Source organism: Heptranchias perlo, chromosome 17 (assembly GCF_035084215.1).
Source record: "Heptranchias perlo isolate sHepPer1 chromosome 17, sHepPer1.hap1, whole genome shotgun sequence".
NCBI lineage: Eukaryota > Metazoa > Chordata > Chondrichthyes > Hexanchiformes > Hexanchidae > Heptranchias > Heptranchias perlo.
Genome location: NC_090341.1, coordinates 63,281,849 through 63,307,610, shown reverse-complemented (window position 1 = coordinate 63,307,610; position 25,762 = coordinate 63,281,849). Strand labels below are relative to the sequence as shown.

General features: G+C 45.1%; 1 pseudogene; it reads left to right on the top strand.

Moving 5' to 3' along the window:
• LOC137333951 (zinc finger protein 229-like) overlaps positions 1 to 25,220 on the top strand; it is a 57,570-nt pseudogene extending 32,350 nt beyond the window's left edge.
• Positions 25,221 to 25,762: the final 542 nt, after the last annotated feature.

Here is a 25,762-nt window from a genome sequence, read left to right as displayed (position 1 = left end):
CAGTCAAGGACATTCAGCCACCAATCTTCGGGTAAGCGTACTCCAAGGCGGCCTTCGAGACACACGACAACGCAAAATCGTCAAGCAGAAATTGATAGCCAAGTTCTGCACCCATGAGGACGGCCTCAACCGGGATCTTGGGTTCATGTCGCGCTACACGTAACCCCACCAGCGAATAAAAGTTATCTGTTTTTAATTCAACGGGTCATTTTCAGTCTTTCTCTTCCTTTCGGATGTTTCTCCCTCTCTCTCTTTGTTTTGTGTTCTGGCCGTTTGTATATTCGGTGGTCCTGTAGGTAACACCTCTCTGTCTGAACACTTTGATTGCCTTGACAACGGGCAGTTGGAATGATTATCTGTAATCACCAGGTATTGTTCTCTGAATATAAATACGAAAGGTTCAAGGATTTCCTGACATTCACCTGACGAAGGAGGAAGCCTCCGAAAGCTTGTGATTTTCAAATAAAGTTGTTGGACTATAACTTGGTGTTGTAAGATTGTTTACATTTGTCAACCCCAGTCCATCACCGGCATCTCCACATCACACTAAAGTCACTTCATCGTTAGCCCTGGTTCCTCTTCTGGCATCAACTGGTGATTTTCATCCTGTGCCCCATATACCCAAGCCCAGATCATTTCTTCATATTGAGAAGAGCAATGGTCCCAACACTGACCCTGGGGGACACCACTCTTTACATCCCTCCAGTTTGAAGAACATCCATTATCCACTACTCTCTGTTTTTGGCCCTCAACCCAACTTCCTATCCGCCCTGTCCCACTCCCTTTAATTACTTCAACCTTAATTTTATCAACAACGGCACCCTATCAAACACCTTTTCACAATCCATCTGCACAACATCCACTGCATGTCCTTTATCACCACACTTGAGTTCTTATCTCAAATAATCCATGGTGTCCTTAATGAATCCATTTTACTAACAAATGTTGAATCGTTAGCTCCATCACACAGGGTTTCATCTGTTTAAAGCCACAATATAAAGGTCCGGTTTTCTCCTGGTGTTTAAGATCAATTAAGTTTTAGAAATGATGCAGAGTTTCAGACAATTCGGGTCATCCGGGTCAGACCCGCCCACTCTGTGCCCCTCACACGCTCCGACTGGTTGGAGGACCAACCGTCCGCTCGGTCCTTCAGTCCCTCTCCGCTCTTCCAATAGTTCGGAACTCTCCTTCGTCACCAGGGCGGAGATAGTAATGAGAGTGGCGGTCCTGAGGGACAGTTGGGAAACAAACATTAATTGAACCCGTCAGTTACAACGAAATTAATAGTCACAGGAAGAAATCATATGTGGAGTTAACCAAAGTAGCGGGTCGCGGCTGCGCTGAGTGTTTGCTGCGGTTTTAAGGGCACCAAGCGTTGCGGTTTCAGTTTATTTGATTATCCTTGGTCCAAACGCGTTCTGCCTGATTCCAATCTCTTGGCAGTCAGACTGGAGATTAAGACCAACAATGGCGGCTACAGCACCCAGCATGCCGCGCGGTACAGAATGTGCCCTATCTGAATCAGTGGAGCCCAGCGCGCAGGCGCGGGAGAGGCAGTGTGTCCTGAGCATGCGCGGCCAGTGGAGGATGCGGGAGTCGGAGCAGGTCAGAGGATCGGAGGGAACAGGTGAATAAAGCCCGGGGGGCCCGGGTTCAGGCTTCTCAAACACCGAGTGCGGCCCCGGGCCCCGGGCCCCGGACAGTGAACATTATCCCCCCGACCCACCCCGCCAGATTCCGGTTTCTCCCCTTTCGCTTCGGCCCAACCCTCAACCAAAGGCCCGCGGCCCCGCGCATGCGCCAAACTCCGAGACAGACTGGAGGGGCTGGGAATTCTCAGGGAGCGTCTGTCAATGAAGGAAAAATAGTGATCGGTCAGGGAGCGTCTGTCAATGAAGGAGAAATAGTGATCGATCAGGGAGCGTCTGTCAATGAAGGAGAAATAGTGATCGATCAGGGAGCGTCTGTCAATGAAGGAGAAATAGTGATCGATCAGGGAGCGTCTGTCAATGAAGGAAAAATAGTGATCGATCAGGGAGCGTCTGTCAATGAAGGAGAAATAGTGATCGATCAGGGAGCGTCTGTCAATGAAGGAAAAATAGTGATCGACCAGGGAGCGTCTGTCAATGAAGGAAAAATAGTGATCGGTCAGGGAGCGTCTGTCAATGAAGGAGAAATGGTGATCGATCAGGGAGCGTCTGTCAATGAAGGAGGAATGGTGATCGATCAGGGAGCGTCTGTCAATGAAGGAGAAATGGTGATCGATCAGGGAGCGTCTGTCAATGAAGGAGAAATGGTGATCGATCAGGGAGCGTCTGTCAATGAAGGAGAAATGGTGATCGGTCAGGGAGCGTCTGTAAATGAAGGAATAATGGTAATCGGTCAGGGAGCATTTGTTAATGATGGAAAAAAAGATGATGTGCCAGGGACCATCTGTAAATGAAGGAGGACTGGTAATCGGTCAGGTTGCGTCGGTAAATGAAGCAGGAATGGTGACCAGTCAGGGAGGGCCTGTAAATGATAGGGGAATGGTGATTTGCCAGGGAGCATCTGTAAATGAAAGAGAAATGGTGACAGGTCGGCGAGCGTCTGTAAATGAAGTTGAAATGATGACTGGTCAGGGAGCGTCTGTAAATGAAGTTGAAATGGTGACTGGTCAGGGAGCATCTGTATATGAAGGAGAATTGGTGACTGCAGGTGAGGCAGGAGAGTCCGAGAGGTGAGCACCGTATAAAAGGAGAGACCAAGAGCGGGAGGAGAGTCTGAGAGGTGAACGCAGGTAAATCTAAGGCAAGTCATGGCAGCAGAGCTCGCACCTGTGATATGCTCCTCCTGCACTATGTGGGAAGTCATGGACAGAGTAGGCAGAGTAAAAGGACGAGGCAGGTAGAGCAGGAGTCTGCTGGGGCCATCTCCCTCTCAAACAGATATTCTACTTTGGATACTGTTGGGGGAGATGGCTTATCAGGGGAAAGCAGCAAGAGCCAAGTTCGCGGCACGACGGGTGGCTCTGCTGCACAGGAGGGGAGGAAGAAGAGTGGCAGGGCTATAGTGATAGGGGATTCCATTGTAAGGGGAACAGATAGGCGTTTCTGCAGCCATAAACGTGACTCCAGGATGGTATGTTGACTCCCTCGTGCTAGGGTCAAGGATGTCACGGAACGGCTGCAGGGCAGTCTGCAGGGGGAGGGTGAACAGCCAGTAGTCATGGTCCATATCGGTACCAACGACATAGGTAAAAAATGGGATGAGGTCCTGCAAGGTGAATTCAAGGAGTTAGGAGATAAATTAAAAAGCAGGACCTCAAAGGTAGTGATCTCAAGATTACTACCAGTGCCACGTGCTAGTGAGTATAAGAACAGGAGAATAGACAGGATGAATGCGTGGCTGCAGGGATGGTGTTGGAGGGAGGGATTTAGATTCCTGGGACATTGGGACCGGTTCTGGGGAAGGTGGGACCTGTACAAGATAGACGGATTACACCCGAGCAGGACCGGGACCAATGTCCTCGCGGGGGTGTTTGCTAGTGCTGTTGGGGAAGGTTTAAACTAGAGTGGCAGGGGGATGGGAACCTTCGCGGGGAGTCAGAAGGGAGTAAAATTGAGAGCAGCAAGAGAGGGGAAGACCCAGGGGAAATTTACAATACAAATAGTACAAACAGTTGTTCAAGAACAAGTGAAAGGGAAAAGCGTAGAGCAGCAGAAAGTGTACTTTAGGCACTACAGATAAAGTGAAAACTAGAAGGCGTAAGGCGATTAACCCAGCATCAAAGCTGAAGGTCAGGCTAGGGTGTGTGGCCCAACTAAGAGTTCTATATACAAATGCACGGAGTATAAGGAATAAATTAAATGAACTACAGGTTCAAATTCAAATTGGAGGGTATGACATGATAGCTATTACTGAGACATGGCTGCAGGATGGTCAGGATTGGGAACTAAATATACCGGGTTATAAGGTCTACAGGAGAGATAGGGAAAATGGAAGAGGGGGAGGAGCAGACTTAGTGATTAAAGATGAAATCAATTCAATGATAAAGGAGGATATAACGAGGAGTAAGCAGCCAACAGAGACATTATGGGTTGAATTGAGAAATAGGAAAGGATCTAAGACTATAGTGGGAGTTGTGTATAGGACCCCTGGCAGCAGCTCTGAAGTGCTAGATTGTATAAATGCAGAGATTAGACAAGCGTGTAAGAAAGGCATAGTGGTCTTAATGGGGGACTTTAACCTTCACATAGATTGGGAAAAGCAGACTGGCAACTGTCAGAAAGGTAGTGAATTTCTTGAGTGTGTCCGGGATAGTTTTCTACAGCAGTATGTCCGAGAGTCAACAAGGGGGCAAGACATACCAGATTTAGTAATGAGTAATGAACCAGATTTAGTTAACAGCTTAACTGTGTGTGAACATCTATCCAATAGTGATCATAACATGATCGAGTTCAATGTAGTGTTTGAAAGGGAAAAAAGTGAATCAGCTGCTAAGATTCTAGACTTGGGTAAGGCCGACTTCAATGGGATGAGACAGAGACTGTCCACAGTAAACTGGGCAAATCTGTTAATGGGTAAAACGACTGATGATCAGTGGGAAATGTTTAAAGAAACATTTAACGAGATACAGAACTGGTTTATACCCCTGAGGGGCAAGAACTCTACTTGCCAAAAAAAACAGCCAAGGACAACTAAAGAGATAAGGGACAGTATAAGACATAAGGAAAGGGCATACAAAAAGGCAAAAAATGGCACAGATCCTGGCGAATGGGAAGATACAAAGATCAACAAAGGGTCACAAAACAGATAGTAAGAGAGCATGAAAAGAAACTTGCAAGGGATATCAAAACCAATACGAAGAACTTTTATAGTTATATTCGGAAAAAGAGGGTGGTCAGGAGCAGTATTGGCCCCTTAAAAACTGAAAGTGGGGATATTGTCATTGACAATGGGGAAATGGCGGACATGTTGAACGATTACTTTGCGTCAGTATTTACAGTAGAAAAAGAGGATAGCATGCCGGAAATCCCAAGAAAACTAATACTGAATCGGGGACAGGGACTCGATAAAATTAACATAAGTAAAGCAACAGTAATGAAGAAAATAATTGCACTAAAGAGTGACAAATCCCCAGGACCAGATGGTTTCCATCCCAGGGTTTTAAAGGAAGTAGGTGAGCAGACTGCAGATGCCCTAACTATAATCTTTCAAAGTTCTCTGGATTCAGGAACTGTCCCTCGAGATTGGAAAATTGCACATGTCACTCCGCTTTTTAAGAAAGGAGAGAGAGGGAAACCAGGGAATTATAGACCAGTTAGCCTAACATCTGTTGTGGGGAAAATGCTGGAGTCTATAATTAAGGATAGGGTGACTGAACACCTTGAGAATTTTCAGTTAATCAGGGAGAGCCAGCATGGATTTGTGAGAGGTAGGTCGTGCCTGACAAACCTGATTGAATTTTTTGAAGAGGTGACCAAAGTAGTGGACAGGGGAATGTCAATGGATGTTATTTATATGGACATCCAGAAGGCATTTGATAAGGTCCCACATAAGAGGCTGTTAGCTAAGTTAGAAGCCCGTGGAATCGAGGGAAAAGTACGGACTTGGTTAGGAAATTGGCTGAGCGAAAGGCGACAGAGAGTAGGGATAATGGGTAAGTATTCACATTGGCAGGATGTGACTAGTGGAGGCCCACAGGGATCTGTCTTGGGGCCTCAATTATTCACAATATTTATTAACGACTTAGATGAAGGCATAGAAAGTCTCATATCTAAGTTTGCCGATGACACAAAGATTGGTGGCATTGTAAGCAGTGTAGATGGAAACATAAAACTACAAAGGGATATTGATAGATTAGGTGAATGGGCAAAACTGTGGCAGATGGAATTCAATGCAGACAAATGTGAGGTCATCCACTTTAGATCAAAAAAGGATAGAACTTTCTAAATGGTAAAAAGTTAAAAACAGTGGATGTCCAAAGGGACTTCGGGGTTCAGGTACATAGATCATTGAAGTGTCATTAACAGGTGCAGAAAATAATCAAGGCGGCTAATGGAATGCTGGCCTTTATATCTGGAGGACTAGAGTACAAGGGGGCAGAAGTTATGCTGCAGCTATACAAAACCCTGGTTAGACCGCACCTGGAGTACTGTGAGCAGTTCTGGGCACCGCACCTTCGGAAGGACATATTGGCCTTGGAGGGAGTGCAGTGTCGGTTTACTAGAATGATACCCGGACTTCAAGGATTAAGTTACAAGGAGAGATTACACAAATTGGGGTTGTATTCTCTCGAGTTTCGAAGGTTAAGGGGTGATCTGATCGAAGTTTATAAGATATTAAGGGGAACGGAAAGGGTGGATAGAGAGAAACTATTTCACTGGTTGGGGATTTTAGCAGTAGGGGGCACAGTCTAAAAATTAGAGCCAGACCTTTCAGGAGTGAGATTAGAAAACATTTCTACACACAAAGGGTGGTAGAAGTTTGGAACTCTCTTCTGCAAATGGCAATTGATACTAGCTCAATTGCTAAATTTAAATGTGAGATAGATACCTTTGTGGCAACCAAAGGTATTAAGGGATATGGGCCAAAGACGGGTATATGGAGTTAGATCACAGATCAGCCATGATCTTATCAAATGGCAGAGCAGGCACGAGGGGCTGAATGGCCGACTCCTGTTCCTTTGTTCCTATGACTGATCAGGGAGCGTCTGTAAATGAAGGCGAAATGGTGACTGCTCAGGGAGTGTCTGTAAATGAAGGAGAAATGGTGACTGGTCAGAGAGTGTCAGTAAATGAAGGAGAATTGGTGACTCCTCAAGGAGTGTCAGTAAATGAAGGAAAAATGTAATGTGTCAGCGAGTGTCTGTAAATGAAGGGGAAATGGTGACATGTCAGGGAGCATCTGTAAATGAAGGAGAAATGGTGATGTATCAGGGAGTGTCTGTAAATGAAGAAGGAATGGTGATAGGTCAGGGTGCATTTGTAAATGAAGGTTAATTGGTGGTGGATCAGGGAGCATCTGTAAAGGGAAGCAAATGGTGACAGGCCAGGGAGCATCTGTAAAGGGAAGCAAATGGTGACAGGCCAGGGAGCATCTGTAAATGGAAGTGAAATGGTGATGGGTCAGGGAGAATCTGTAAATAAAGGAGAAATGGTGATGGGTCAGGGAGAATCTGTAAATAAAGGAGAAATGGTGATCGGTCAGGGAGCGTCTGTAAAGGAAGGTGAAATGGTGACTGGTCAGAGAGAGCCCTTCAGCAGAGCTGGGAGATATTACAGATGGTCAGCTTACAGGGAGGGACAGAGTGATGAGACGTGGGGAGGGAGACAGAGAGAGAACATATTGATAGAGGGAGACAATTGAATATGAGAGTAAACTAGCAAGAAATATAAAAAACAGATTGTAAGAGCTTCTACAGCAAGTAAAAATGAAGAGATTAGCAAAACGAAATTTGGGTCCCTCACAGGCTGAGACAGGGGAAATTATAATGGTGAATCAGGAAATGGCAGAGACGTTAAACACATTTTAATCGGTCATCGCAGTGGAAAACACAAAAACATACCAGAAATAGTGGGGAACCAAGGGTCTAATGAGAGTGAGGAACCTAAAGCAATTAAGATTAGTAAAGAAAAAGTACTGGAGAAATTAATAGGACTAAAAGCTAACAAATCCCATGGACCTGATGGCCTGTATCCCAGGGTTTTTAAAGGGGTGGCTGCAGAGATAGTAGATGCATTGGTTTTATCTTCCAAAATGCCCTAGATTCTAGAACGGTCCCCATGGATTGGAAGGTAGTAAATGTAACCACGCGATTCAAGAAAGGAGGGAAGAGAGAAAACAGGGAACTATAGGCCAGTTACCCTGACGGCAGTAGTAGGGAAAATGCTAGAATCTACTATTAAGGACGTATTGGCAGGGAACTTAGAAAATCATAATATGATTAGGCAGAGTCAACACTTTATGAAAGGGAAATCGTGTTTGACAAATCTATTAGAGTTTTTTGAGGATGTAACTAGTAGGATAGATAAGGGGGAACCAGTGGAAGTAGTATGTTTGGATTTTCAAAAGGCATTTGATAAGGCACTACATAAAAGGTTGTTACACAAGATTGGAGGTAATATATTAGCATGGATTGAGGATTGGTTAATGGACAGAAAACAGAGAGTAGGGATAAACAGGTCATTCTCAGGTTGGCAGGCTGTAACCAGTGGGGTGCCGCAAGGATCGGGTGCTTGGGCCTCAGCTATTTACAAGCTTTATTAATGACTTAGATGAAGGGACCGAGTGAAATGTATCCAAGTTTCCTGACGATACAAAGCTAGGTGGGAAAGTAAGCTGTGAGGAGGACGAATAGAGGCTGCAAAGGGATAGAGACAGGATAAGTGAATGGGCGAGAAGGTGGCAGATGGAGTATAATGTGGGGAAATTTGAAATTATTAACTTTGGTAGGAAGAATAGAAAAGCAGAATATTTTTTAAAAGGTGAGGGACTAAGAAATGTTGGTGGTCAGATGGATTTGGGTGTCCTTGTTTCCGGATCACAGAAAGTTTACATGCAGCTGCAGCAAGCAATTAGGAAGGCAAATAGTATGTTCGCCTTTATTGCAAGGGGGTTGGAGTACAAGAATAAGGAGGTCTTGCTGCAATTGTACATGGCTTTGGTAAGACCTCACCTGGAGTACTGGGTACAGTTTTGGTCTCTTTATCTACAGAAGGATATACTTGCCTTAGAGGGGGCTTACCAGAGAGAGCTGTCCTATGAGGAGAGATTGTCTAGAATGGGCCTGTATTCTCTGGAGTTTAGAAGAATTAAAGGTAATCTCATTGAAATGAATAAAATTCTGGACAGGGTAAATGCTGCGAGGCTGTTTCCCCTGGCTGGAGCGTCGAAAACTAGAGGCCATAGTCTTAAAATAAGGGGTCGGCCATTTAGGACTGAGATAAGGAAAAATCTCTTCACTTACAAGGTTGTGAATATTTAGAATTCTCTACCCCAGAGGGCTGTGGATGCTCAGTCATTGAGATTGAAGACTGAGATCGATAGATATTTGGGCACTAAGGGAATCAAGGGATATGGGGATCGGATGGGAAAGTGGAGTTGAGGTAGAAGATCAGCCATGATCTTATTGAATGGCAGAGCAGGCTCGAGGGACTGTATGGCTCCTATTTCTTACGTAACAGCAGAGGGAAATATTTAAAATGGTGATTAATAGAGATCAGGAGAAACATATTCCTCTAAAAAGCAAGAACAAACGAGCCCACAATGAAACACAATGGATGAATAAAGAGATACGGTTAAAATTGAAACTGAAGAAAAAGGCATACTCTAAATACACAGACAATAGAGGAGAGGGTGACAAAGGGGAACACGAAGAGGTTAGGAAAGAAGTAAAAAAAAACAATTAGGAAAGCAAAGGGGAGCTAGGAAATTAAATTATCAATGAATATAAAAAGAAATAGTAAAGTACTCTACAGACACATAAATAACAAAAGAAACATCAGAATAGGGATCGGGCCAGTAAGGGATGCACACGGTAAACTCACAGGTAATGACAGTGAAATGACCTGACAGTAGAAGAGATCAAAAAAAGATATAAAGACATGTAAGATAGAACGGGGTAGATAATTGATAAAATAATCAAAATTAGAGAATAGTTGGAGTGAGAGCTGACACTGTGAGTGAGTTTAGTCCCTGGTTACAGTCCATCAGTGGGAATGATGTGGAGATGCCGGTGATGGACTGGGGTGGACAAATGTAAGGAATCTTACAACACCAGGTTATAGTCCAACAGTTTTATTTGAAAATCACAAGCTTTCGGAGGCTTTCTCCTTCGTCAGGTGAGTGTGGGATTCCATGGAAGGTACCGCATATATAGTCAGAGAACAATGCCTGGTGATTACAGATAATCTTTCCAACTGCCCATTGTCAAGGCAATCAAAGGAGTCGAATAGTGTTCAGACAGAGAGACATTACATACAGGACCACTGAATATACAAACGGTCAGAGCCCAAAGACAGACAGAGAGAGAGAGAGAGAAACATCCGAAAGGAAGAGAAAGAGAGAGAATGATCAGTTGTATTAAAAACAGATAACTCTTTTTTCGCTGGTGGGGTTACGTGTAGTGTGACATGAACCCAAGATCCCGGTTGAGGCCGTCCTCATGGGTGCGGAACTTGGCTATCAATTTCTGCTCGACGATTTTGCGTTGTCGTGTGTCTCGAAGGCCGCCTTGGAGAACACTTACCCGAAGATCGGTGGCTGAATGTCCTTGACTGCTGAAGTGTTCCCCAACTGGGAGGGAACCCTCCTGTCTGGCGATTGTTGCGCGGTGTCCGTTCATCCGTTGTCGCAGTGTCTGCATGGTCTCACCGATGTACCAGGCTCGGGGGCATCCTTTCCTGCAACGTATGAGGTAGACAACGTTGGCCGAGTCACAGGAGTATGAACCATGTACCTGGTGGGTGGTGTCCTCTCGTGTGATGGTGGTATCTGTGTCGATGATCTGGCATGTCTTGCAGAGGTTGCCGTGGCAGGGTTGTGTGGTGTCGTGGACGCTGTTCTCCTGAAAGCTGGGTAATTTGCTGCGAACGATGGTCTGTTTGAGGTTGGGTGGCTGTTTGTACAGAGTACCCTTCGTCGTTCAGTACTTCCCCGGAGCGGAGAAACTACGCCATATTCTCAACAGCCTTCAACGTGTCATCGATAACGACGAACACCTCGCTAAGGCCATCCCCACGCCTCCACTACTCGCCTTCAAACAGCCACTCAACCTCAAACAGACCATCGTTCGCAGCAAATTACCCAGCTTTCAGGAGAACAGCGTCCACGACACCACACAACCCTGCCACGGTAACCTCTGCAAGACATGCCAGATCATCGACACAGATACCACCATCACATGAGAGGACACCACCCACCAGGTACATGGTTCATACTCCTGTGACTCAGCCAACGTTGTCTACCTCATACGTTGCAGGAAAGGATGCCCCGAAGCATGGTACATTGGCAAGACCATGCAGACACTGCGACAACGGATGAACGGACACCGCGCAACAATCGCCTGACAGGAGGGTTCCCTCCCAGTCGGGGAACACTTCAGCAGTCAAGGACATTCAGCCACCGATCTTCGGGTAAGCGTTCTCCAAGGCGGCCTTCGAGACACACGACAACGCAAAATCGTTGAGCAGATATTGATAGACAAGTTCCGCACCCATGAGGACGGCCTCAACCGGGATCTTAGGTTCATGTCACGCTACACGTAACCCCACCAGCGCAAAAAGAGTTATCTGTTTTTAATACAACTGATCATTCTCTCTCTTTCTCTTCCTTTCGGATGTTTCTCTCTCTCTCTCTGTCTTTGGGCTCTGACCGTTTGTATATTCAGTCATCCTGTATGTAATGTCTCTCTGTCTGAACACTATTCGACTCCTTTGATTGCCTTGACAACGGGCAATTGGAAAGATTACCTGTAATCACCAGGCATTGTTCTCTGACTATATATGCGGTACCTTCCATGGAATCCCACACTCACCTGACGAAGGAGAAAGCCTCCGAAAGCTTGTGATTTTCAACTAAAACTGTTGGACTATAACCTGGTGTTGTAAGATTCCTTACATTCATCAGTGGGACTTACTGTGGGAGGAGCCGGAGTGAGAGCTGACACTGTGAGTGAGTTTAGTCCATATAAAAGGTGGAATGGAGAGAACAATTTAATGTTACACTGAGTAGAAATGATAATGGAATCTTTACACAAAAATAGAATAGAAAAACATCTAGAAAATGAATATATAATAGAATTTTCAGCACTGATTTCAGAAGGGAAACCCATGCTTGACCAAACTTATTGAATTCTTTGAAGAAATAACAGAAAGAGTTGACAGGGGTAATGCAGTAGATGTAATATATTTGGATTTTCAAAAGGCCTCAAGGTACCACATTGTAGACTCAAGACTAAGGTCAGAGCATGTGGAGTTGGGGACAGGTAGCAGAATGGATGACAAGCTGGTTATAAAATACAAAACAGAGACTCGGGGTTCAGGCTCGCTCCTTAGACTGGCAAAAGGTGGGAAGTGGTGTTCCACAGGGATCGGTGCTGGGACCACTGTTGTTCACAATTTTCATTAACGATATCAATTCGGGAATCGGAAGTCCAATTTCAAAATTTGTGGATGACACCGAATTGGGGAGTACAGTTAATACAAAGGAAGAATGTGTCAAAATACAAGGGGACATTAATAAACTTGCAGAATGGGGGTATAATTGGCAAATGACTTTCAATATAGGTAAGTGTGAGGTGGTGCATTTTCGTAGGAAGAACAAGGAGACCACATTGGATAATAAGAGTCTAAATGGGGTGCAGGAGCAGAGGGATTTGTGGGTACAGATACACAAATCACTAAAAGTAGCGATGCAGGTTAATAAGGCCATTCAAAAAAAAAGGCAAATCAAGCACTGGGGTTCATTTCTATAGGGTTAGAATTGAAAGGCAGAGAAGTTATGTTAAACTTGTATAGAGCCTTGGTTAGACCACACTTGGAGTACAGTGCACAGTTCTGGTCTCCATATTATTGAAAAGATATAGAAGGATTGTTGCGAGTGCAAAAAAGATCCACAAGGATGATACCAGAACTGAGAGAATATTCATTTCTTTGATGAAGTAACGGAGAGGGTTGATGAGGGGAGTGCGGTTGATGTTATGTATACCGACTTTCAAAAGGCATTTGATAAAGTACCACATAATAGATTTGTAAGAAAAATTAAAGCTCATGGGATTGAAGGAACAGTGGGCAGTGTGGATACAAAATTGGTTAAGAGACAACAAGCAGAGAGTAGTGGTGAACGGTTGTTTTTCAGACTGGAGGGAAGTATACAGTGGTGTCCCCCAGGGGTCAGTATTAGGACCACTGCTCTTTGTGATATATGTTATCGACCTGGACTTGGGTATACAGGAAATAATTTCAAAGTTTGCAGACGACATAAGACTCGGGAATGTAATAAACAATGTGGAGGATAGTAACAGACTTCCGGAGGACATAGACAGACTGGTGAAATGGGCAGACACATGGCAGATGAAATTTAACGCAGAGAAGTGTGAAGTGATATATTGTGGTAGGAAGAATGCGGAGAGGCAATGTACACTAAATGGTACAATTTTAAAGGGGGTGCAGGAACAGAGGGACCTGGGGGTGTATGCACACAAATTTTTGAAGGTGGCAGGACAAGTTGAGAAGGCTGTTTTAAAAAAAAAAGCATATGGGAACATGGGCTTTATTAATAGAGGCATAGAGTACAAAAGCAAGGAATTTGTGCTAAACCTTTAAAGAACACTGGTTCGGCCTCAGCTGGAGTATTGTGTTCAATTCTGGGCACCACACTTCAGGAAGGATGTCAAGGCCTTAGAGAGGATGCAGAAGAGATTCATTAGAATGGTACCAGGGATGAAAGATTGCAGTTGTGTGAATAGACTGGAGAAGCTGGGATTGTTCTTCTTAGAGCAGAGAAAGTTAAGAGGAGATTTGATAGAGGTGTTCAAAATCATGAAGGGTATTGATAGAGTAAATAAGGAGAAACCGTTTCCAGTGGCAGAAGGGTCGGTAACCAGAGGACACAGATTTAAGGTGATCAACAAAAGAACCAGAGGCCACATGAGGAAACGCCTTTTTTACGCAGGCAGTTACTATGAACTGGAATGCGCTGCCTGAAAGGGCGGTGGCAGCAGATTCAATAATAACTTTCATAAGAGAATTGGATAAATAAATGAAGGGAAAAAAAATACAGGGCTGTGGGGAAAGAGGAGGGGAGTGGGACTAATTGGATAGCTCTTTCACAGAGCCGGCACAGGCACGATGGGCCGAACGGCCTCCTTCTGTGCTGTAGCATGTATGATACTATGATACACTTATCATGAATGGCTGAACAGGCTAGGGCTCTTTTCTGTAGAAAAAAGAAGGCTGAGGGGTGACCTGATAGAGGTCTTTAAGATAATGAAAGGGTTTAATAGGGTAGATGTAGAGAAACCATTTCCACTTGGGGGAGTCTAAAAGTAGAAGTCATAAATATAAAATAGTGGCTAATAAATCCAATAGGGAATTCAGGAGAAGCTTCTTTACCCAGGAGGCTCTGGAGCTGAGCCCTACCCTCGAGTGCCTGTCTGTCGGGGACGCCGAGACTGACACCCAACAAACGGCTGGTGACAGAACTTTAACATTCAGCACACACAGTATGAATTGATGTTAACATGTCTTGCCACCTTCAGCACTTCAACATCTGTTATCGTGCGTAATATTGTCTTCTGTTCTCTTCCAGTGCCTTCAGGGACCGCTGTGACGGCGGAGGGAGATTCCTCAGGGGACCTGCCGGCCTCTGAGGAGACACCATCACATCTGAGCGAGCTTTCCATCAGAGCAGATAGACACATCTTGATGGGTCCCAGTCCGCAGTTAGTTGGGGTCGCACATGGTGAGTCACCACACATGTGAGCACGAGCAGACACTGGTGGCAGGGGCAGCTGTGGAGAGTCCACGTCAGTGGGTGCATTCCTCTCCAGGCTCTGCTCAGCTGGACACAGATGCTGAACCCTGGGTGCCATCCTTTGAAAGGAGAATGATCGAGGGGCAGCAGCACATTTGCTGGAACAGGTGCCACGCGCACTCTCCACAATAGCGCAGAGGATGGAGGAGTCCAACTCCTGCATGAGTGGAATGGTGGCACAGGTACAGGAGGGAACCTCTGAGATACTGTCACAGGGACATAAGGGCAACTCCGAGATAGTGTCGTGGGTAAGTGCGGGAATGTCTGCGATGGAGAGAAGGCTAGCCTCCATGGAGCTTCAAGCGCGGCTCACAAATGAGTCCATTCAGACCTGACAACGGCCCTTCGGACTCAGGGTGAGCAACTTTCTGCCGCCTTAAACAGGCAGGCAGATACACTAGCACTGGCCTTACAAGGCTTCACACATGTCGTCCAAACTGTCGTCCAGCAGGGTGGTAGGAGTGATGTGGGCCTGGCCCAGGGGAGGGATGATGGCGAAAGGAGAAGTGGAAATGGGGACGCCACTCAAATCACCCCCACATCTCACCCGTTGCCCCCTCTCAACCAGTATCCGCAATGCTGCCCCCTCTCCAGGTGGTCGAGTCTGCCCCTGCACAGGTGCAGGTGAAGCAGTCTTTGCAGAGGCCCTCACGGGCACCGAAACCCAGAGGGCGTCGGCCCAAAGCATCTAATCGGTCAGGGCATGAAAAAGAGCAACCTGTCACTACCTCTGCTGCAGCTACAGGGGATGCACCACGTAGAAGTAGTCAGAAAGGCGAAGGATTTGTAAGCTCAAAGGGGATGCACAAGGGTGTTCACGGTTGGTCGCGTTTTTTATTTATATTTACTTTTTATTAAACACACATTAAATATTATTATTGTCACCACTACTGCCACACCTTGGCCATGCTTGATTGGCTTCTGTAATAAGGCCCTTTCATGAGGTTCACCATGAAAGCCCACACTTGATGCCACACATTGGGTCACCCTACAGTGGACGTATTGTGTCATTGCAGGACTGTGTTGTGCAGGGAGGGGTGAGGGGACTGGTGTGGGCGCTGCTCTGTCCAGGTGGTGAGGACTGGACTCTTCACACTGTCTGATGTTAGGAGAACTGTTCACATATCAGTGGCTCCCTGGCCTCACGAGCAGCCAGGTGAGCCGCTGTTCTGCCCGTGGGTTGCTGCTCCTCCTCGATGTGGATGGGACCTCCTCAAGCGGCACCCCTCTCTGTTGAGCCATGTGTCCCACTCTGTCTGGTGCGTATTGAAGCGCTCCCCCAGAATGATCGAGGCACCTGAAGCGCATCTTGAGCAGCCCTATCGCATGCTCGATTGTAGACCTGGGCCTGCAAAGTAGGTAACTGCTTGCACAGCAGAGTTTTGGGAGGAAAGTAAGAATTTAGTGGAAACACAAAGGTCTTGCAGCCAAAACTTTGTCTGAAGTGACAAGAGTGCTCTGCTGCAATAAATGACGTTTTCTTCCCACCTGTCAAATAATCATTTGCATTTCCCACTGGCTGCTGGCTGAAACACGTCTGTTGCAACAGGGAGTGTTTCCCACAGCACGGCAAACACGCTGAGGATCCTTCAAAATCGCACCCCTGCAAAAATGTCGACTCAATCAAGTATTTCAAGTACTTTAACTATCCGTCAAACTGTGCAAATGATTATTCCGCCGGCTTTAATTGCCGGTGGGACTCCCGCATTCCGGAGGCGCGTGCGCCCGAACGCGTCACTGGCGAACCCGGAAATCAGCAGGTTAGAGCCGGGCTCCGAACCCACTCCAGATTTCTACGATTTTAGGAGCCCCTCAACGCACCCACTCCGCCATCCGAAAATCGGCCCCATTGTTTATCACAGTTGTCTGGTCCTTACAATTATCTCACAGTTCTCTCAATCTCTCTCATTGCAGTGTTTCGAATTAACTTATCCATTTAAGGTGGTAACATCATGTTTGAACCTCATGGTGCTGTAAGGTTCAGTCTTAGTTCAAACTTTCACCATTTTAGAATGTCCGTGTAGCTCTACAATTGGAATTACTTTAAGATATTATAATATCTGTTGCTGAAACCCTCATCCATGCTTTTCTATCTCCACAATCGACTACTCCAATGCTGCCCTGCCCGCCCTCCCACCTTGCACTCTCATTAATCTTCAGCTCATCCAAACCTCTACTGCCCGTATCCTAACTCACACCAAGTCCCATTCACCCATCACCCCTGTGCTCGCTGACCGACATTGGCTCCCGGTCCGGGGACACCTCACATTTAAAATTCTCATCCTTGTTTTCAAAGCCCTCCATGGCCTCGCCCCTCCCTATCTCTGTAACCTCCTCCAGCCCTACAACCCCCTGAGATCTCTGTGATCCAACAATTCTGGCCTCTTGTTCATCCCTGATTTTAATTGCTCCACCATTGGCGGCCGTGCCTTCAGCTGCCTGGGCCCGAAGCTCTGGAATTCCCTCCCTAAACCTCTCTGCCTCTCTACCTCTCTCTCCTTTAAGACACCCCTTAAAACCTTCCCCTTTGACCAAGCTTTTGTTCACCTGACTTAATATCTCCTTATGTGGCTCGGTGTCAAATTTTGTTTGATAACGTGAAGCGCCTTGGGATTTTTTACGACATTAAAGGCGCTATATAAATGCAAGTTGTTGTTGTTGTATTACAATTTTAGAATCATACTTCCCTGTTTAACAAACAAAGGCTCAATGTTAAACATAGGACAATATGGATACAAATCATTCGCATTCTTCATCAGATCACTTCAAGTCAGTTTGCTAATCTCTGTTGCGAGTCTGATTAACCCTTTCCTTAAAGAGAGACAACTCCTCCTACCTCCCCCTGGACTGTGACCTCACTACTAAACACCACACCATCAATCCTCAGACCATCACTGACCTCATCTCTTCTGGAGGAGAAACCAGTGAGTGTGGAACTGAACCCAGCTGGAGTCAGCACCTTCAGGGGAGGAGAGAGAGGGGAACCAGTGAGTGTAGAACTGAACCCAGTCAGAGTCAGCACCTTCAGGGGAGGAGAGGGAGAGAGGGGAACCAGTGAGTGCAGAACTGAACCTAATCAGAGTCAGCACCTTCAGGGGAGGAGAGAGAGGGGAACCAGTGAGTGTAGAACTGAACCCAGTCAGAGTCAGCACCTTCAGGGGAGGAGAGGGAGAGAGGGGAACCAGTGAGTGCAGAACTGAACCTAATCAGAGTCAGCACCTTCAGGGGAGGAGAGGGAGAGGGGAATCAGTGAGTGTCGAACTGAACCCAGTCAGAGTCAGCACCTTCAGGGGAGGAGAGAGAGGGGAACCAGTGAGTGCAGAACTGAACCCAGTCAGAGTCAGCACCTTCAGGGGAGGAGAGGGAGAGGGGAACCAGTGAGTGTCGAACTGAACCCAGTCAGAGTCAGCACCTTCAGGGGAGGAGAGAGAGGGGAACCAGCGAGTGCAGAACTGAACCCAGTCAGAGTCAGCACGAGAGGGGAGGAGAGAGAGAGGGGGAACCAGTGAGTGTAGAACTGAACCTAGTCAGAGTCAGCACCTTCAGGGGAGGAGCAAGAGAGAAAGAGAGAGAGAGAGGGCAACCAGTGAGTGTAGATCTGAACCTAATCAGAGTCAGCACCGGGTTATAAGGTCTACAGGAGAGATAGGGAAAATGGAAGAGGGGGAGGAGTAGCCTTAGTGATTAAAGATGAAATCAATTCAATGATAAAGGAGGATATAACGAGAGGTAAGCAGCCAACAGAGACCTTATGGGTTGAATTGAGAAATAGGAAAGGATCTAAGACTATAGTGGGAGTTGTGTATAGGACCCCTGGCAGCAGCTCTGCAGTGCTAGATTGTATAAATGCAGAGATTAGACAAGCGTGTAACAAAGGCATAGTGGTCTTAATAGGGGACTTTAACCTTCACAAAGATTGGGAAAAGCAGACTGGCAACTGTCAGAAAGGTAGTGAATTTCTTGAGTGTGTCCGGGATCGTTTTCTACAGCAGTATGTCCTAGAGTCAACAAGGGGGCAAGACATACCAGATTTAGTAATGAGTAATGAACCAGATTTAGTTAACAGCTTAACTGTGTGTGAACATCTGTCCAATAGTGATCACAACATGATCGAGTTCAATGTAGTGTTTGAAAGGGAAAAAAGTGAATCAGCTGCTAAGATTCTAGACTTGGGTAAGGCCGACTTCAATGGGATGAGACAGAGACTGTCCACAGTAAACTGGGCAAATCTGTTAATGGGTAAAACGACTGATGATCAGTGGGAAATGTTTAAAGAAACATTTAACGAGATACAGAACTGGTTTATACCCCTGAGGGGCAAGAACTCTACTTGCCAAAAAAAACAGCCAAGGACAACTAAAGAGATAAGGGACAGTATAAGACATAAGGAAAGGGCATACAAAAAGGCAAAAAATGGCACAGATCCTGGCGAATGGGAAGATACAAAGATCAACAAAGGGTCACAAAACAAATAGTAAGAGAGCATGAAAAGAAACTTGCAAGGGATATCAAAACCAATACGAAGAACTTTTATAGTTATATTCGGAAAAAGAGGGTGGTCAGGAGCAGTGTTGGCCCCTTAAAAACTGAAAGTGGGGATATTGTCATTGACAATGGGGAAATGGCGGACATGTTGAATAATTACTTTGCGTCAGTATTTACAGTAGAAAAAGAGGATAGCATGCCGGAAATCCCAAGAAAACTAATACTGAATCGGGGACAGGGACTCGATAAAATTAACATAAGTAAAGCAACAGTAATGAAGAAAATAATAGCACTAAAGAGTGACAAATCCCCAGGACCAGATGGTTTCCATCCCAGGGTTTTAAAGGAAGTAGGTGAGCAGACTGCAGATGCCCTAACTATAATCTTTCAAAGTTCTCTAGATTCAGGAACTGTCCCTCGAGATTGGAAAATTGCACATGTCACTCCGCTTTTTAAGAAAGGAGAGAGAGGGAAACCAGGGAATTATAGACCAGTTAGCCGAACATCTGTCGTGGGGAAATTGCTGGAATCTATAATTAAGGATAGGGTGACTGAACACCTTGAGAATTTTCAGTTAATCAGGGAGAGCCAGCATGGATTTGTGAAAGGTAGGTCGTGCCTGACAAACCTGATTGAATTTTTTGAAGAGGTGACCAAAGTAGTCGACAGGGGAATGTCAATGGATGTTATTTATATGGACATCCAGAAGACATTTGATAAGGTCCCACATAAGAGACTGTTAGCTAAGTTAGAAGCCCGTGGAATCGAGGGAAAAGTACGGACTTGGTTAGGAAATTGGCTGAGCGAAAGGTGACAGAGAGTAGGGATAATGGGTAAGTGTTCACATTGGCAGGATGTGACTAGTGGAGTCCCGCAGGGATCTGTCTTGGGGCCTCAATTATTCACAATATTTATTAACGACCAAGATGAAGGCATAGAAAGTCTCATATCTAAGTTTGCCGATGACACAATGATTGGTGGCATTGTAAGCAGTGTAGATGAAAACATAAATTTACAAAGGGATATTGATAGATTAGGTGAATGGGCAAAACTGTGGCAGATGGAATTCAATGTAGACAAATGTGAGGTCATCCACTTTGGATCAAAAAAGGATAGAACAGGGTACTTTCTAAATGGTAAAAAGTTAAAAACAGTGGATGTCCAAAGGGACTTAGGGGTTCAGGTACATAGATCATTGAAGTGTCATGAACAGGTGCAGAAAATAATCCAGGCGGCTAATGGAATGCTGGCCTTTATATCTAGAGGACTAGAGTACAAGGGGGCAGAAGTTATGCTGCAGCTATACAAAACCCTGGTTAGACCGCAGCTGGAGTACTGTGAGCAGTTCTGGGCACTGCACCTTTGGAAGGCCTTGGAGGGAGTGCAGCGTAGGTTTACTAGAATGATACCCGGACTTCAAGGATTAAGTTACCAGGAGAGATTACACAAATTGAAGTTGTATTCTCTCGAGTTTTGAAGGTTAAGGGGTGATCGAAGTTTATAAGATATTAAGGGGAACGGATAGGGTGGATAGAGAAACTATTTCCGCTGGTTGGGGATTTTAGGAGTAGGGGGCACAGTCTAAAAATTAGAGCCAGACCTTCCAGGAGTGAGATTAGAAAACATTTCTACACACAAAGGGTTGTAGAAGTTTGGAACTCTCTTCCGCAAACAGCAATTGATACTAGCTCAATTGCTAAATTTAAATGTGAGATAGATAGCTTTTTGGCAACCAAAGGTATTAAGGGATATGGGCCAAAGGCAGGTATATGGAGTTCGATCACAGATCAGCCATGATCTTATCAAATGGCGGAGCAGGCACGAGGGGCTGAATGGCCGACTCCTGTTCCTATATACCCAGCCAGAGTCAGCATCTTCAGGGGAGGAGAGAGAGAGAGAGAGAGGGGAACCAGTGAGTGTAGAACTGAACCCAATCAGAGCCAGCACCTTAGGGGAGGATAGAGAGGGGAACCAGTGAGTGTAGAACTGAACCCAGTCAGAGTCAGCACCTTCAGGGGAGGAGAGAGAGGGGAACCAGTGAGTGTAGAACTGAACCCAGTCAGAGTCAGCACCTTCAGGGGAGGAGAGAGAGGGGAACCAGTGAGTGTAGAACTGAACCCAGTCAGAGTCAGCACCTTCAGGGGAGGAGAGAGAGAGAGGGGAACCAGTGAGTGTAGATCTGAACCTAATCAGAGCCAGCACCTTCAGGGGAGGAGAGAGAGGGGAACCAGTGAGTGTAGAACTGAACCCAGCCAGTGTCAGCACCTTCAGGGGAGGGCGAACACTCAGAGCGCAGGGAAAAATGTTGGTTTGGATTTCAGCACAGGGAGGAGGGAGAGTGTGTGGGACGGGGATTTACAACTTTGGGGAACAAGGGAGGAAAGATTGTTCCATTAGAATTGTTTGTTCCGAATTTCTATCCTGTGTTTACAGTGCTAACATTTATAAACTCCTTTTACAGGGTATTGGAAGGGGAGGATTTGCAGACGGGAATCTCAAACCAAAGATCACATCAAATCTGACAGTCACTCAATTCATCAGGACCTGAATATCATCGGCCTTTGAATGTGGAAGGAGAAATGTTTGTCTGTTCTGTCTGTGGGAGAAGATTTCAAACATCAGTGTGAGTGGAAAAGCACCGAGACACACACACCCGAGTGAGAGTGTTCCAGTGCACTGAGTGTGGAAAGAGCTTTAACCAGTTACACAGCCTGAAAAAACATCACACCATTCACAGCGGGGAGAAACCGTACACGTGTTCTGTGTGTGGACGAGGCTTCAACTGATCGTCCAACCTGGAGAGACACGAGGACACCCGGACCACGGAGAAACCGTGGAAATGTGGGGACTGTGGGAAGGGATTCAATTACCCTTCAGAGCTGGAAACTCATCGACACAGTCACACTGGGGAGAGGCCGTTCACCTGCTCCGTGTGTGGGAAGGGATTCACTCAGTCATCCAACCTGCTGATACACCAGCGAGTTCACACTGGGGAGAGGCCGTTCACGTGCTCCTTGTGTGGGAAGGGATTCGCTCGATCATCCCACCTGCTGATACACCAGCGAGTTCACACTGGGGAGAGGCCGTTCACCTGCACCTTGTGTGGGAAGGGATTCACTTGTTCTTCCCATCTCATTGAACACCATCGAGTTCACACCGGAGAGAAACCATTTGTGTGCTCCGTGTGTGGGAAGGGATTCACTCGTTCATCCCACCATCTGAGACACCAGCGAGTTCACACTGAGGAGAGGCCATTCTCCTGCTCCGTTTGTGGGAAGGGATTCATTACTTCAACCCAACTAGTGACACACCAGCGAGTTCACACCGGGGAGAGGCCGTTCACCTGCTCCATATGTGGAAAGGGATTCACTTTTTCATCCGGCCTCAATGCTCACCGACTTGTTCACTCTGGAGAGAGACCCTTAAAATGTTCGGACTGTGAGAAGAGCTTCAAAAGGAAAAGTGAACTGCTGAGACACCAGCGTGTTCACACTGGGGAGAGGCCGTTCACCTGTCCCGTGTGTGGGAAAGGATTTAAGCGATCATCCAACCAGCTGGCTCACCACCGAGTTCACATGTAACTGCGGTTCTGCTGTTAATCACATCCAGGACTGAACCATGTTCATTCTGGCAGTTGTGGTTTATTTCTGATGTCATGGATTTCTGGATTTAGCGTGTGTTCCACAGAATCTCTCTCACCTTCGATGTGTGAATTGAGTATCAGGCCTGCAAACCTTGTTCAAAATATCAATACACTCAGCAAATGTATTGAACAAAAGATGAACAAGTAAACACATCACAGCCCAATCATCCAGGTCCGTATTGACAGGAGAAAGTCTGTTCTGTAACTCAAGGACGAGGCCGTGTAAGCTCTGAATGTTGGTGACCACACGGAGACTTGAGTTATTTGATAAACGGGCCATTCAAAGCTGTTAACGTGTCAGCTTTCGAAGGAATTTCTCTTAAAGTAATCTCACCAATTTAAAACCTCAGATTCTGGTCCCTGTTGTTATTAATACTCAGCATTCATTAGTGCTGATTTACAGTGATTCACTGAATTACCTGTGTAATGTTTGCTACTGGTTTTGTTAAGTACTTTTGTTAAGTAAGTCTGTCCATTTATCATTTGCTGCCCAACTGCTAGATAACTCTGATTACATTTATACATGTCTATTAAGCATTGTGGAAAACCATAAAGAGATGCCTGACCATATTAACTTTCTAATACACCTAAACCATAAAGAGATGCCTGACCATATTAACTTTCTAATACACCTAAACCATAAAGAGATGCCTGACCATATTAACTTTCTAATACACCTAAACCATAAAGAGATGCCTGACCATATTAACTTTCTAATACACCTAAACCATAAATGTGGACTTGACCATATTAATTTCCTAATACCCTTAAAACCAAAAAAAAGAAATGCATGATAGATAAGTTGACCATGTTAACTGACCAGCTGAATATAATAGAAATCTTATGTTTTAGTTCTTACCAAAGACATACAGAAGAGCTATTGTTCACTCATATTGATAACTGTCTGACTAACAGAAATGAATGACCATATAGCCTTGAGACTAGGTACAGACCCACTGATGAGAAAGACTGTTTATTAAGGAAAATTACTTACCCAGACAGTGTTTAAAAAATCACGAGGCAGTCATGAGGAACCAGAGGGTGGGTTCCCTATTTTGATTGACTAACCACTTGAACCAATAAAGAATGTACATGTATGCCCATATTCTATGACAGGTAGACATTACTAATTAAACTGTATAAATGTGAACTTTGTTCAGTGAAGAGGTTGTTCTGACCATTGTTCAGAACATAGTTTCCCTTGTATACAAGTTTCTTCTAATAAATTCTTACTTGTCTGAAAATAAGTGTTTGGAGTTAATGCATTGTATTAAGTTTTCAACAGTTCTTGGAGGTTCCACCGAGATCGCTTGTGATCCCCGGTAAGTACGGACACATGTTGTCTGTGCAAACCCAGACACACAGCGATTGATAAGTGTATGCATTAACTGACGTGACTAATTCTTCTGTTTGCCTTTAGGAATTGGAAGGCGATCATAGGAAATGTGTTTCGTATAGACAAGGAGAAAAAAAAGGGAAAAAAAGAGAGAGACGCGCGACAGATTACTCGATATTGTCAGCTGTGGTGTTGTAGTAACGAGCTGAGAGAGAGCAATAACGGAGTAGATCTGTGATACTGGTGATTACTAGAGTGACGTTGAGGTTGCTGTATGGGACCAACAGACGGTCAGCTGCTAGTGGAAAAAAAAAGGCGCCAGGAAAAGAGAGAGGTAATCAGGTTATGGACTTGTGTAAAAAATTTCAAGTGTGAAGTTGTAATTTGGACAAGCGCAGATTAGATGTTGCGTAATTCAGAAAAGTGTGAAATTACAAGTCTGTAGTGGCGACAAACGCAGACTGGAGTGGATGTCGCAGATTTGGAAAAGTGTGAAATTCTGGTTTAACTGAATTAAGTGTTTACATAGAAACACTAATAGTGTTCCCCCTTCTCAAAAGGAGAAGCACTGATAGGAAACAGTGTTCCCCCTTCTCAAAAGGAGAAGCACTTTTGAAAAAAAAAATCTTGCGTAAGTCAGCTGATTCAACTAAGTGCAGACGTTTCTCTCACGCACCTAGCCTGAGCTGGTTATTAAGAGGGTTTTAACCCCACGTGAAGGCCAGGACCCTAAAGTAGGTGTAGAGAACACATGACGTCTTGTCCGATCGGCTGAATTATCCAAGTGCGGATCGGCGACCGTGATATCGTTGTGTTATATATTGTAGTGATTGTAAATAGAAGCTATGGGCGCCAGTGCATGCAAAATCCCTCCAAAGGGAACACCTGCTGCTTATATGTACAGAAACTTTGGGAAAGAAACAACTGATGAGTTGATAGTTTGGTCCAAATGGACCAGGACTAGAAAATATTCTTTTCCCGAAGTCGGCACATTTAATGTGGATAGAATTAAGTGATTAGAAAAATGTTTAAAAGACAGAGACCCGATAAAGAAAGGTTCTTTTGTTTCAGTGTACTGTCTCTTTAAAAAGCCTTATTGTGAGTGTTTTCTGTCGGTGTTGTGGGCCACGCCCCCTTCTTACTGCGTCTTACGTGTTTTCCTCTTTTGTGTGATGTATCTGTTTTGTCTTGTGTTTAATTCTGATATTGCTGAATTAAAATTGGAGTTATTGAGGTTAAGTGACCTATTAAATTCTGGTTCTTATAAAATGCGAGCATGTTAAATTCCAGACATGGGATCTTCACAGAAAAAAATTGGCATTTTGAATTTTTATCTTGTGATTGGCTGTGGTTTTAAAAAAAAGGGTTAAAAAAAAAATAACGGGACAGATAAAAAAAAGCTATCTGGTATCACCGTGATAGGAAAAGTCGGAAAGCTGGAACAGCTCGGAGAGTTGGTTATAATCATATCCTCTAAAAGTATGTGAAAAAATAATGAATTGGAACGAAAACTAAAATGTACGATGGGAGATGTTATTTCCCGGTATGAATTTTTTTTTAAAAGAATTTGTGAAAATTACGTTGACGTATGCTGAGAACGCTGCGTGCATCCGATATCTGGCTCCGTCGTTTTGTTTCTGAAAAAAAAGTTAACCCCTTCCAAGGACACAGACATCTGTTTTCAATTCACCAAGCAACAACCTTTGCATTTATATAAAATAATTGACAAAATGAGGTTTAATTGTAAAAGAAAAGATAAAGTGCAGCTTTAAAGAATTACA